At 36.0% G+C, this 15,015-nt stretch overlaps 1 protein-coding gene across 2 annotated transcripts in view; it reads right to left on the reverse strand.

The window, feature by feature from the left end:
* Nucleotides 1-15,015, reverse strand: part of ptprn2.S (protein tyrosine phosphatase receptor type N2 S homeolog) — a 577,776-nt gene that overhangs the window by 89,677 nt on the left and 473,084 nt on the right. The gene's annotated exons all lie outside the window — the stretch shown is intronic.

Genomic DNA, 15,015 nt, shown 5'->3' on the forward strand with positions numbered 1-15,015 from the left:
TTCTCTATAGATGCACAATCTTAAGCAAAAAGTATAAATGTAGGCACAAAACTGTAAGAGCGACTGAAAAATAAAGTCAAAGTCAACATCAATGGGCTTCTTTCTCTACAATCAAGGAGGCATGGTGCTGTGTGAATGTGATAGCTGCCAATTCATTGGGGTAGTTGAATGTGCTCATAAAACAAAGGGTCGCCACAATGCATCTGGAGTTGTATTCATTAACTTACTAATTAGCCTCCAGCTCCACAATGTTGAGTTTATCCTGAATACTTACACCCAACTCATTGTTTCTTGATGCAGATAAATATGTTTACCAAGGGACAGTTCTATTTATGGATTTGGCCAAATCCTTGTGGTTCAGGGTGCAGGTCACATATTTACTGGCTACTGTCACACCTCGTTGCTACTTCCAAATCACTAAGCATATATTTTATTCTTAGCAAAGATGGAAATTTACACATTTGACTTCAAACTTTTATAGAAGGGGATATTTTTCTAGAATGTCACATTGCTTTCCTTATAAATTGTGCAGTACTTATACTGTGAGCCTTGTAAAAAAAATGCGTAACCTGACGTTGACCCTTGGGAGAGGGGAAGTGATTGTGTGTCAATATGGACTGCCATTTTTATTTCTGATGCTTTATTTATGTAACCTTGTGAAATTTTGTGCCAGTTTTCCTAACAACATAAATCAAGAGACAAGAGCCTGTGTGTCTATAATTTACAGTTCCTGAACGATAGCACACTCAAAATGTAAAAAAGCAATCAGATGGACAGCACAGAATGGAAACAAAAAAAACTTCTTCTATTGTCTACAGTCTAATTGTCGGTAGTCCATCTGGTGGGTATGTTTGTTTTAAAAACCTACAGCTTGTTTTGCCGACAACTGGAATATCGTCGACGTATCTCACTCCATGCTATGTGTCCTAACAAAGCCATTGGTCCTGGGAAATGTAGTTCAGCAGCAGATGAAAAGACCCAAGTTTATGAAACACTTTGCAAAATGTGCTATAAACTACAATATGTGCTGTAAAGTTTGTAATATGTCCCAGAGGATATTATTGGACTCATTCCAGCCATTCACTTCATTAGCAATCCTCCTTACAAAATGTGAAATCAGATTAATTTAATGGTAAGCTCATTAAATACCGATCCTACATTAGGAATTATACAGAATAGGATCTAAATTTAGCTTTTCAGGACTTAGTTCTTTTCACAAGCAATCCCCTAGTTATGGTTGTATTTTGCAGGGGTGTGTGTACTCATTGTAATTGTGTTATTTTGATCAGATGGTTCATCTATAATCAGGCCACTGCATATTAAAATAAGTTAAAATGAAAAACAGCATCCAATACATTTAAGAAAAATTTTGCATGCTATAAATTACCTTTAAAGGGAACAAGGCCTAGTGATTCAACCTGCCTTTTTTTAGACCCTGTCCTATAAGGTTTCTGCATGTTTATCTGTAGATAATATCACAATATATCTATTGTGGTTGAATATTGGCCCTAGATATTTCTACATAGTCAAGGAATATTTACAGCAAGGCTATAGGTGGGTGATAAAGGGCTATTCCCCCTGAAAAAGGGGGTCTCCTCTAGAAACATATGCAACTGGCACAATAAACAGAAGGAATCTCCCTGCTTAGTATTGCCTTTATATGCTGGTTGTTTGCTTATTCAATGAACTGTCTAGACTGGCCAATAATTGAGGGGGGCTTGCTCTTTTCTGCATTCACTACATGGGCATTGATTGACCTTTTGATTTTATTATGGTATGGGCCACACTAATCAAGATTCTATAGAAATTTCATCTCTACATCTCCTTGAAGCAGACGCTCCACTCCCAGAGTACTGAAATTGGGTTGTCTTGATTGAAAATGACTGATTAGGCTGCCTAATCAAAAGTCCTCATCATATTGGGGGTGATAGCCTATTTAAATCTGGGTGTAAATGGAATTTGGAATATCAGTGAGGCCATAAGGATGTCGATTGAATCACACACAAACTATTGATATTTCCACAAATTTTCAATGGACAGAATAGTTGTTGCTGGTTTCTTCCTAGAGAAGTTATAGAATTGTTGGACTTTCATGCTCGGTGATGTGCCACGTACAATGAGAAAACCCTCTTGCTTTAAGGTAAAGATCTCCCAGACAAAGCCCAGCCATTCATTATCTTTATATATATATTACCAATTGTAGGCCTATTGGTTAGCATCTATGATGCATCAACCAACCCAGTTTTAAATGTTGTCAAATCATTGTGCACATTAGTTTAAGCTTTCATAGATTTCCATCAAGGGCCCCAATTATGATCTAATTGTTACCAGCATTTACTGGGACCTGACCACATTAGAAGAAACAGTTACAATGCCCATGGCCAGATAAACTTTGGTGCAGCAAGGAGCAGTCAGTAGATGTGCAGGAGAGGCATGGGTACAATCTGTTTCATTAGTTCTGTATGGTGAGAAGCTGAAAAGAACAGTCAACAGCTCTCCCCTTCACGTCTGCTTAAATACGCAGAACAAAATTAAGAAGAACAAGACAGACTGTTCCAGCTAAAAAGGCTGAAATATTTTACAGATGTACATTAACCTCATATACTGTATGTTTAGCCATTCAGCTGGAGAACAGTACAAGTGATTGTTTATAAAAGAGATCAATAAAGCTTTAGAGGTCTGACATTTATTTACCTGTGCAGCTAAATCCATACAAAGCAAAAATATGTTTTCTTGCTTGTGGCAAGGATAAGTTCAGCTCTTACATCTGGGTCCCAATAAGTGACGTCAGCATGGGAGAACTGATTTACAGTAATGTTAATATGTTTCCTGTGAATCTATAAACATATATATGCTTTTGCATTTTACTTATTGGCTAAAGGAAGCAAAATCATTTGAGAATGTTTAATAAAAGCCAGCAGATTTTGAGATTGCCTAGTGGTTCTGATGCCTGCTCTCGTTCTGGACTGATCAATGACTAAGAGAAGTTTGGGTTTACTGTTGGCATCCTAGGGTCCACCAGAGAACCTAACATTAAGGTTCAAGTCTCAACTCGACTGTGTAATATGGATCAAATAAACCTATGGCTGAATTGTGGAAATAAGAGAAGATGAAAATAAATCTTGGCTTGGTCCCACTGGGAGATATTCTGCTATTCTGGAAGGCAAGCCTGACCCTGCCTTAGATAATTTCTGTGCCATTTCTTTGTTGTAACCTTTGGTAAATGTCTTTTACTTCCATCTGCCCAGTTTACCAGATTAGATTGTAGTATATAAAAAAATCAAAATAAAGGGGAAAAATAGGGAAGTTTTTTTTATCTTCCTTTCCCCCCAACTGTGAAATCCAAGGGTGTAGTTTATTGGCTGCATTACTCTACATCTGAGTAAAGTTGGCCATATTGCTAGAGTTGGCAAACACTACTACTGATTTAAGACCATGGGGTATTGTTTTGCTGAAGTATATGGACAATGCCACTACTATGGAGTGCGACATGGCATCAATGACACTTTATATTTATGCAAATATATAATCAAGTGAAGCTGTTAGGGCGATATACATTTACTTTACCAGTGATGGGCGAATATGTCCCATTTCGCCAAATAATTTGTGAAATGGCAAAAAAATTTGTGAAACATATTGAAGTCAACTGGCATCAAAATAATTTTGAAGTGCGTCAATTTTTGACAGAAGCGACAATTTTTATACTCGCAAAAATTTTGTTTAAATGCATTAACGTCAATGATTTTGGTGCACTTCAAATTGGCGGATATTTTCTTGGCGAATTTTCAATGCAGTTTTGTGAAAACATTCGGGTGGCGAAAAGCAGAAATTTGCCGTGAATCCATGCCTGCCAAATTAATTCGCCTTTGACATTATTTTACCGGTTAAACACCTTTTTCTAAAACATGTAAAAGGTACAGTATAAATGATATGGGAAGAAGATGGCGGCACATAAGGCATCCAAGTTGTAGAAAGTACCCTGCTTGTTTATTGTGCGGAAATGCAACGTTTTCAGGGATAATTCGCAAATTTTTTGGTGAATCGAAACACGACAAATTCGCCCATCACTAGCACTAACTAGACAGAGAAGGTCTAGAGCAGAGGTCCTGGTTTATGTTTAGATTCAGGAACTCCTGGATCATAACATCCATAACCAAAGAGTAAATAAGCATTTACTATATAAACATTCACTCTAAAGCACACCCTAATTAGCTTCAACAATTAATTTTTTTAAAATGACAATGGATCGATCCATAATGATTTTGGGTCTAAAGGGGTTGTTCACCTTCAAACATTTTTCAGTTCAGTTGGTTTCAGACAGTTCACCATAAGTACAGACTTTTCCCAATTACTTTCTATTTTCTGTTTGTGACTGTTTTTCTAATATTGAAGTGTAAAGTTTAAATGTTCACCTTCTAAAGCAACTCAGAGAGGGGTCGCCGACTCTTTAATTGTTCGAAACTGATACATTTAGTTGATACATCTTTGTCCCTATTGAATAGAATCCCTGAGTTTCATTAAAGGCAGCCGTTAGAATTGACACAATAGTTGCTAATATTCCACAGATATTGCTGAGAAATGTATCAACTAAATATATCAATTAAATGTAGCAAATTGTAACAGTTCAGATGCTCCTGGATCACTGAGCTGCCAGAATGAGACACTGGAGAAACGAACATTAAACTTGAAACCTAAATTTTGGGAAGATGGTAAAAAATAAGAGATGGAAAGCAATTGAAACAAGTCTTTGTTTGAAGTGAAAAATCTGAAAACAACTCAACTGAAAAAAAAGTGTTTAAGGGCTTGTTTGGCAGGGTGCCAAGTGCAAAAAATAAGCATAAACCACTGTCTTTTGCACTTTGCAACTTGACCAACACATGGGGGTATATTTATCAAAAAGTGAAGTTAGAGATCACCACAGTCAGCTAGAGTGAAATTCTGCCTCTCTCTAATTTCACTCTTTGATAAATTTACCCCTTAGCATACATAGGAAAAGGTCTTTGAGGTCTAGGTCTATGTCTATGTTCATGAACGCCTGGCTCATAATTTAACCAGATAGAAAGAATGGAGTAGAAAGACCTCAACTTCCCCCATTCATACAGCACTGCCTACGCTCGGAATTTTTAGCACTGCTTAGTGTTTTTACAACTGCACCTTGGGCAAAGTAAACAAAGATTTTAATCTCAGCCTAACAGTGATCAATATTAATTGTTAAAAAAATGATCACTTTCAATTGCCTTCTATGGGGTTCATGGTTCATGGTTTGGGATAATGGTTTGGGATAATGAATATTGAAGGCTTAGTATTGATTGATATGTATTGTTTTGTTTGAACTAGCTCGCTGGATCAATTCTAAAACTTCCCAGCTCAAATTTGATATACATTATTCTTAGATTGATAACAGCTACTCTATTTGATGGCGCATTTTCTACTTATGACAATTAATCTATCTATCTATCTATCTATCTATCTATCTATTATCTATCTATCTATCATCTATCTAGCTATCTGTTGAAGCTGTATATTGAAAGGTTTACTAAGGTCTACAAAAGTGTCGTCAGTGAATTGAAAGAAAGAAAAGCCTGAAGTTGAAGTTATGACTTTCAACAATAATCAGCTGGAGCTTCAATCTCCCCAGTTTTCATTTGCTGAATGAACCTCTAGTAAGATGGACTTGCAACAGAACTAATGAAGTCCATTTGCAGAATAGCATGCTCTCAGAAAACTATTCATTGTAGGTTAGGGCCCTGTGTACAATGACAACTGCTACCTGACCTTAAATAGAAGAATAAAGCCTCATTCAAATCCCTAGTCTTATGTGCTAGATTAGCATCCAAGATCTATATGAGATAGGGGGATGGGCTGGTGGGAGATCTCTGGTCAATGAAAGAGGTATTCAGAGCTATCTTAAAGGGGCGTTTCACGTTTAATTATACTTTTACTATGTAATAGTACTGCTAATTGTAAGAAACTTTTCCATTGGTTTTCATTATGTATTCTTTATAGTTTTATAATTATTTGTCTTTCTCTTCTGACTCTTTCCAGCATTCAAATGGACATCGCTGACCTCATCTAAAAACAAATTCTCTGTTAAGCTCACAAATTTATAGTAATTGTTCATTTATATTTTTCATCTTTCTAGTAAGGTCCTCTCCTTTTCATATTCCAGTGTCTTATTCAAAACGATGCATGGTGGCTAAGTTAATTTGCCCCTATCTGCCAGATTGTTTATAATGCAGCTTGATAAAAAAATAAAATAAAAAGCTAAATATCTCAAAAACCTTGAATAATAAAAAATGAAAACCAATTACAAAATGTCTCAGAATATCACTCTCTACATCATTCTAAAAGTTAATTTAAAGGTGAACAACCCCTTTAAGGCCCCAAAAAGCAACAGGCATGGATAGGAGGAGTAAAAAGAAATCATAGAGCAAGATGGCAACATTAGGGTAAAATGGCAACAACAACACAATTGCCACACAACTTGTGAACTTCATTTGTTGTTGAAGTATGACTCCCAGTACACTAAGACAGTTGAAGCTCATGGTTCAGCCACAATTGCATCTTCTCACTTGGTATTTGGTGACACATTGTTTCAACCTTGCATCACACACACTTTGCCCGGCAGGACAATCAATGTGTATTTCACACAAGCTGTGGCCTTCTTCTCAACATAATGACACAGGACATGTGTTTTCATTGTCCCAAGCTAAAGATTCATTTAAAACACCTGCATCCTTCCAACTTATTTTTAATTACAATGGCAATCACATTTAAGCACCGGCTCTTTCCTGGGGATGCTGAATGCAATCCTAAATGGGTTTTTCTTGTATTTTTTAAACTATATAAAAATTTCAGGGCTCTCCCTTCATATATAAGCGCTCAGTTAAATAGTTGAGGGCCATCCTTCTTTTAAGCAAAGTTGGACTGATCTAATTGAAGATCACTGTTTTTGCCATAAAACTGAAAAAGGCTCAATAGTGTGGGAAATGTATGTTCTGCAATATGAAAAGAAGAACAGAAAAACATAAAATAAAAGGTGGATAGTGGGTCCAATGTCAAGGTTCTTCTGGTTTTCCATTATCCTAGTCCAACAAAACATTCCAGGGAATGACTTCTAACTCTTGCCCCAACCATCATCAACAATGGCAGGGGCCTCTCCAACCAAATTCAGTTTCACCCTTAGAAGAGGATCAGTAAGACTGGAAAACAAAGCTCAATGTGTGCATAATTCAATCATTACCAAGTCAGGAAATTGCATTACAACGTATAGGGCAAGTTAATGACCAACAACTGTCAGGGATGTCCAACCTGCAGAACCCAAGTTGCTGAACTACAAATTCATGAAGAACCTAATAATTCTTATATAGCTGACGAGTATGATACAGATGCATAAATGTTCCTGACGCAAGGCATTTTAAGGCTAAATCTAAGTTGGTGATGATGATTATCATGGTAATTATAAGTATACTAGGAGGTATTTGGAGTCTATTTTACAATATGTTTTTAATCAACTTGTTTTCTGATCTCAGGAATGAGTAGACTGGCTTTTCCAAATTGTAATGCTACAATAGAGCTCATTCTTTACATCCAAACACAGACATTGATAAAGCTAGTTATTTACAGGGATATTGATGTTTAAGTCATTTACTTGCAACAGTCAAGACCTCATCTTTTATTTAGGTATTTTTCTAATATACATCTATACATAATTTATGTTTTTTTTAAATATGGCATAAGGATGACTTAATTAGGTGTTTTCTCCTAGGGCTACCTTCAGACCGTAGATTGCCTGTGTACATTTGTCGTATACAATAAATCATTTCATGTGACAAATACACATGGCAGATTATTATTGGTAATCTAGATATGATTAGTTTTTCATGTCAGAAAGCAGGCAAAATGACTTGATCCATGCTGGTAATCAACAGAACAATTAGACCCTTGTTGATGAAGTATCAACCTGAATGTAAACCATAAAATGACTCCTTTGCAATCCTATACATAATTCACAACTGATGAGTCACAAGCTGCACCAGCAGAAATTGTGGATAATTGTTTTTGTTACACCACCGTGCTAACAGCAGATGCTATTCTATTCTGCCTGACCCCACCCCAGGGTGGCATACGTAAGCCAACTGTGAAGCCACAGTGACTAGGGTGCCATTAATTTCAATCGAGTACATCACAGTCACACTGTAAAAGCTTGGAGAATGAACACATACTGTAACACTTCTGGTTTCAAAAAGCAACAACTGAATCTCACAATGTTGCCCTTTCATGAGGTTCCCCCAAAATAAAAGTATGATGAGCAACTGGATCAGAGTTGAGCCTTTTGCAACAAGAAATGGGCCATATTTGTCATAAACACTGATCTCAACAATTCTATTTGTATTTAAATAGACATATTTAGGAGTGGGAGGAGGCCCAGCATTAACAGCTGATGGATATGGCAAGAGGTACCTAGAAGCAGTGGTGTAACTAGAATGCACCGGGCAGGGCCGGATTTGTGCTACGTGCGCCTGGAGGCGGGCCTCCTCTGTCGCCCCCCTCCCCTCAGATCGTGCGTATGCTCATCCGTTTCATCTACAGCCAGAGCACTGGGACAGGGCACATAGTCCCTATTGCTCCGGCTTGGCGTAAATTGAAGTGGGGCTAGATGGCATGCCGCCCCTGAGCCTGGCGCCAGGCCCCACTGCAAATAAATCTTCAAATTCAAAAATCCAGCCAATATCCCACCCCGTCTCCACCACACCCATGTCCAACCCACTCCCCGCCCCAACTCCACCCACTCCCACCAGACTTGCATCCCCTTCCTCGCTGCAGGTAAGAGTGTGGCTGGGGAGGAGGGTTTTTTATTAGCTATAGAGGAAGCAGGGGGGCCCCCCTGCGACCCCGTGGTCCACTTCCTCTAGTTATGTCACTGCCTAGGAGCTATTTTACACGGGACATCATCCAATATCTCATAGTGGAAAACTGGTGGAAAAGAAAAAGTTACATCTTATAAGGTGGCCAAATATTTTTTCTCTATTCCCACAGATTGCCTAATTCTTACTGAGTTATGGTGGAAATGTAAATTAGTATCTCACTTCCTAAGACTAACTTATATTATAGAATTTATGGAACACAGTAGATAGTGATTGTAATGTTATCCTTTTAATACATTCAGCCTAGACACACATAAATATGCATGCACTCATATCTACACAAACCAAACTCTGCAATGTAAAATCAGTTTCTACTTGCTTACATAAACGTATTGATAACTTCTATCTTATGGAAATGTGGGATACAACTATGACAGGCGCAGGGAGAAGGAAAGCCAGAGTTAAAGACGGCAGAGTTATATCCAAAAAAGTAGAATGAACTGTGCAGAACTGATCTTTGTCTCTTGCTTGACAAATGTTATGCTTTGAAGAAACATAAATGGGCATCACAGAGAAAACTCTTTACACTTGCTGTATGCCAAGACATTCATACAATTCAAGACAACTCCCTTCCCAAAAAAATAAATTAAACTTAACATAATAGAAAGCTCTGAATGTCTTCAGAGTGCAGCTTACAAGACAAGAAAGGAATACAATGGGCAGATAAGAGAAAGAAAGAAAGATTATGCAGTAAGCAAGTAATGAAAGCCACTCTCCTGTATAGGGTCAAAACAACAGAAGGTTCAATTCAATTCAGTAGAGGGATTTTATTCAATTCTATAGCTTGAATGCTATTTACAAGAAATTGTGGTCATGCACGCACCTTACACCATGAACCAATGTTCTAGTTCAGTTTGTCTAATACATTGTGTTGAATATGGTGCATGGTGAAAAACTCTTGAATAAATAACAAAACTTTTGAATAAATATGTGTCTAGAGGAGGTCTTTCTTCCAGGGTTCCTATAGAATGTTACACCTACAAACCCATTATGTCTAGCTAATCCCATACTCATGCCATTTGCACTTGAAAAACAAAAAGATAATAGCCATGCAGCTCAAAAGAATATTCATACAAATATGAATTAATATTGGAGGGTACGAAATGAAAGGTGGAGTACTATGGGGTTTCTATGATTGGAATAAACCATTGCTTTAGTATGAATACATTTTGAGCTGCAGGATATTTACTTTTTGGTTTTCAATGTTGCCCGTTGGTTCTGGAGGCAATATTCTACTCTCATTGGCTCTCTAGTTAAGCCACATTTATTCCCCTTTTAAAGAATCATTGCTATACCATTTGCAGTTATAACAACGTGTGCCACGACTTGCACATGACTTACAATTGGGGGCAGATTCATTAAGGGTCGAATTTCGAAGTTAAAAATACTTCGAAATTCGACCCTCGAATTGAAATCCTTCGACTTCGAATATCGAAGTCGAAGGATTTAGCACAAATCCTTCGAATCGAACGATTCGAAGGATTTTAATCCAACGATCGAAGGAAAATCCTTCGATCAAAAAAAGGTTAGCAAACCTATGGGGACCTTCCCCATAGGCTAACATTGACTTCGGTAGGTTTTACCTGCCGAAGTAGGGGGTCGAAGTTTTTTTTAAAGGGAAAGTACTTCGACTATCGAATGGTCGAATAGTCGAACGATTTTTACTTCGATTCGTTCGATTTCGTTCGAATTCGAACGAATTTAACCAATTCGATGGTCGAAGTACCAAAAAAATACTTCGAAATTCGAAGTATTTTTCATTCGAATCCTTCACTCGAGCTTAGTGAATCTGCCCCTTGGTGTACATGTCAGTAACTCATGAACAAGATGTGGTGCCTGTTATTACAAAGCAATGCTTGGAAAAATTCTGCTTTATGCGTAAAAAACATGGAGGTTTACTTGCAATTTGCGCATTTATAAATAAGCGCCATTGTCCACTTTGTGTCCAAAGACTTAAACCCAAATCAAACAGCATATTAGGAATCACTTAACTATAAGATGTAGGGGGGGAGGTACAAATGTCCTTTCTGAAAGTTTAAGGACCAGAAATGGTTTAAGTTATACCTGTATGATTGCAGGTTTAACTTAAACCAGTTCTGGTCCTTAAACTTAAATATAAAGCACATGCCAAACTGTATCGCTTCCACATTACATCAGAAAGTGTCCAGTCAAAACCACAGTTCGGAAATGTTGATGAGATACTCAAGGTAGACCCTTCTGTTTGCCCTTTCAATGTCAATCAACACTGCTGGGCCTGCTGAGATGTACGTGACATAATCCTATAAGCAAAAAAGATATTCAAACAAGCTTAATCTGGCTTGTTCTTAATTTATTTGTCTTCAAAACAAAATAGCTAATATATGGCTCAGACAAGAAAAAAACATCCCCATGCACCATTATCAACAGTATTCCATTTATGTTATTATCATTTGACTGCCTTGGGCGACTGTCATAAGTAGATAAGCAAAGATGGACTGGATATTTAGAAATGAACAGATCATGAGATATTGATCGCTATAACTCCAATGTATTGACAGACATCCATATTTGAGTGTTTGTGTGTTGTATTCGGTCTACAGGGTGCTGGCTCACAAATAATGCATCAGCCTTTCAGTATTAAAGCAACAGACCTCTGACTACACTGTGTGTACCTGAATCGAGCAGCTGCAGGCCTTTCATGGAAGTCAAGAAACTTGCAGGAGATCTTTGGAGCTCACTCATATAAAGCACATACCATACGCTTCCACATTACACCAGAAAGTGTCCAATCAAAACCACAATTTAGAAATGTTGATGAGATACTCAAGGTAGATTTTAAAAAGACTGGAAACATGAGGCTAAAAAAAGCTTTGCTTCCACAACTGATCTCTATGACTGTTTCTGTGTATTGAAGGGTGTCCGTGGTTGGAGTGTTAATGCATTGCATCAGTCTACAGGGTGCTGGTTTACACATAATGCATCAACCCCTCACTCACTAGGCTGTTAATGAAATACGTTGCTGACCATCCCGTCAGCCTCCCAGAAACATAAAAAAGAACTTAAAAAAAAAACGTTCACATATAAAAAATAGGCACGATGTGACAAAATGTATGGTGGGCAGGCAATGTCAAGGGAGTGTCCAATCAAAAAGCCAAACGGAGAGACTGTACAGATCTTCTGCTACAATATAGAACTCATTGAATGTCCTCATAATGGCTTTCTTTATTGCTGTATATTTTTTTTATGAATTGATTAAGGAAATATTTGCTAAGGAGGGTGTTTTTAATGGTTTTGGAGGAAATAAACCAAACCATGGTTTGGTATGAAGGGTAGAGTAGCATTAAGGGGCAGATTTATCAAGGGTTGAATTTCGAAGTAATGGGAGTTTTTTTTGAACTCCCATAACTTCAAATTTCGAATAAAAAAAATACCAATTGAAATTTATTAAAAAGATCAAAGTTGTTAACATTGGGTGGATAGGCTGCATTCAGATCATTCGAATTCGAAACTAAGTACTTGCCCCAAAAAACTTTGATTTTTTAAAGTCCACCAAATGACTCCAAATAAGTTCTAGTTGGTCTCCCATAGGCTAAAACAGCAATTCGGCAGGTTTTAGATGGCGAATGGTTGAAGTCGAAGTTTTAAAGACATGATAAATTTCGATATTCGAATAGTCAAATTTTTTCAAATACGAACCGAATTTTGGCCTATTCGATAATCGAAGTACACAAAAATAGCTCAAATTCTAATATTTTTACTTCAAATTTTCACTTTGACCCTTGATAAAACTGAAAATCTGTAAAAAAAAAGTAAAAAGAGTGCATTTGAGGACAGTTGGTCACTATTTAGTCCTGCTAACAATGCACTAGCAGGCCAGACTGGAACTATCCGGTGCAACTGAAGCAGCTCTAAGCATTTCTTCACTATTTCACTGCACTGGCAAAATCTTGCCACTTGCTGTGATAGTGTTAAATAGCACTGAGGAAATTTTAGCAATGAGTGAAGCTTTAATTTAAGAGATGTTCATCACAAGAAAGAGAAGAATTCACATCTCTCACCTCACTGTTTGTTGACAGCCAGTGGCCTTCATCAATAACTAATAATTCTGAACATGAAATATGCATCCAAATGAGCATCAGAATTGGTCCCCAAATAATAAGCAGGAAACTACAGTTTGATTTGCATATGAAATATGAAGATATTTTCAATTTCAGATTTTGGAAAATGTCAAGATATTTCATTATATATAAATACATATGGAGAGAGAGAAATACATATATATGTATATATATTTTTTCCTACATTAAAATAATATTTTTTAAAATACAAATTATAATGGAAATTGCATAATATTATTTTAGCTTTTTTTCTTGGCTTTATTTAAAACGGTCCGTGTTCATTTCAAAATCTGACAGGTCCAACACAATTTTCTTGTTTACAGTTTTCTAGATATTTTCCTGCAGCTGATAACCATTAATCCTCTGCAATAAAAATATGAAATTCACCTTGATTCTTTTAGGAACTGCTGCAGAAACGAAGCTACCAGATTATATATATATATAAACTAATATTATTTTGGCTTAAATTCAGACTTTATATAGTGTGTTAATTCCCAATGACACAAGACATAAATACAATATAAATGTAAGCATGGAGTTCTCTAGGGAAATGAACAAAAGGTCACACTGAGACTGCTAAAAAAAATTCCTACTGGAAATGTAGAATTTTAATTACACATATTATTAATCATATCAGTCTTGCTAAATATTATGTTTTTTGGTAACCACAGAATACACCATGTATGAAAAGTATACATTTTGAATGTATATATAATATATATTTTTTTTAAATAACATTCCATATTATTTTTGTTATGTGTGTACAGTGTGCACTTACAGATATATTTATTTTACATTTTATTTCATATGTATTCTGCATGTTTTTATTCTTTTTATTATTACATAATGTTTATTTTTGCTTTATTTTTTTATAATCAATTCTTCTATCAAAATTTAATTATAATACATTTTATTTTTAGATTTTCAAAGTGCAGAAAGGGACACCCAATTGCTTTATTTATTTTTTTTTATAATCAATTCTTCTATAAAAATTTAATAATAATACATTTTATTCTTAGATTTTCCAAGAACAGAATGGGACACCCAATTGGTTTATTTATTTTTTTTATAATCAATTCTCCTATAAAAATGTAATTCTAATACATTTTATTGTGTAGCAAAAATTTTAAAATATCAACATTCATTTAGTTACTTAATAATAAATTAAAAAATTAAAACATTCACTACAAAGAGTAAAGGGGAATTATTCCTGATTATTAAAGAAATCATTCAATAAGTTAATTTCAACTTTTTTAGAGAAAAGAATAGCAAAATCAAAAACAACAAAGAAACAAAAGCAGTAAGTCTAAAAAAAGGAATGCATACAAATAGTAAAGGAGAAAAGAAGACTTTAGGATTTAGGCTTAATTCTATCAATGGCAGAGGGACCAGAAATGGCTATAATGGACAGACGCTCCCAAATTTGCAAAGAAATATATTTAAAAAAAACCAAAACTCTTGAGATTCAAAATACAAAGAGATTACAAAATATGTTTGTCATGTTATTCTTACAATTAGACCCTGGTGTTTATACTTTTGCCATTCTAGCATTTAGAGCATTTATTACAGCAAAGCAATATGCTTAGCTTAGAGAGCAATTAAACTAAAGGCAATTTGGGGGAGGAGGTGGGACCAGAGATTTCCTTATCCTCTAGAAGGGTGCTCCACTAACAAAAAAAGTTTGATTCGATGCAAGCCTTCAAAAAACCCAGTCTATTATCTTAATAATTTCTTTTTTAGAATGACAGTCAGTAAACGATATTAAATAAAGATTATTCTAAACAAAATTTTGCGCATAGCTATAAAAAATGATTTTTGTAAAGAACATTTGCTAATTAAAATGGCTGTTATGCAAAAAGGAAAAAACACAGCAAATCACACCTCCTGCGTTTAACATTTTAGTCAAACGACCGGTGCAGAAGCTACACCAGATTTGTTCTAGTGGGTAAACTCTTTCCATTGTTATCATTAGCATGCTTTTAAAATAAATC

Source organism: Xenopus laevis, chromosome 6S, assembly GCF_017654675.1.
Source record: "Xenopus laevis strain J_2021 chromosome 6S, Xenopus_laevis_v10.1, whole genome shotgun sequence".
NCBI classification, from domain to species: domain Eukaryota; kingdom Metazoa; phylum Chordata; class Amphibia; order Anura; family Pipidae; genus Xenopus; species Xenopus laevis.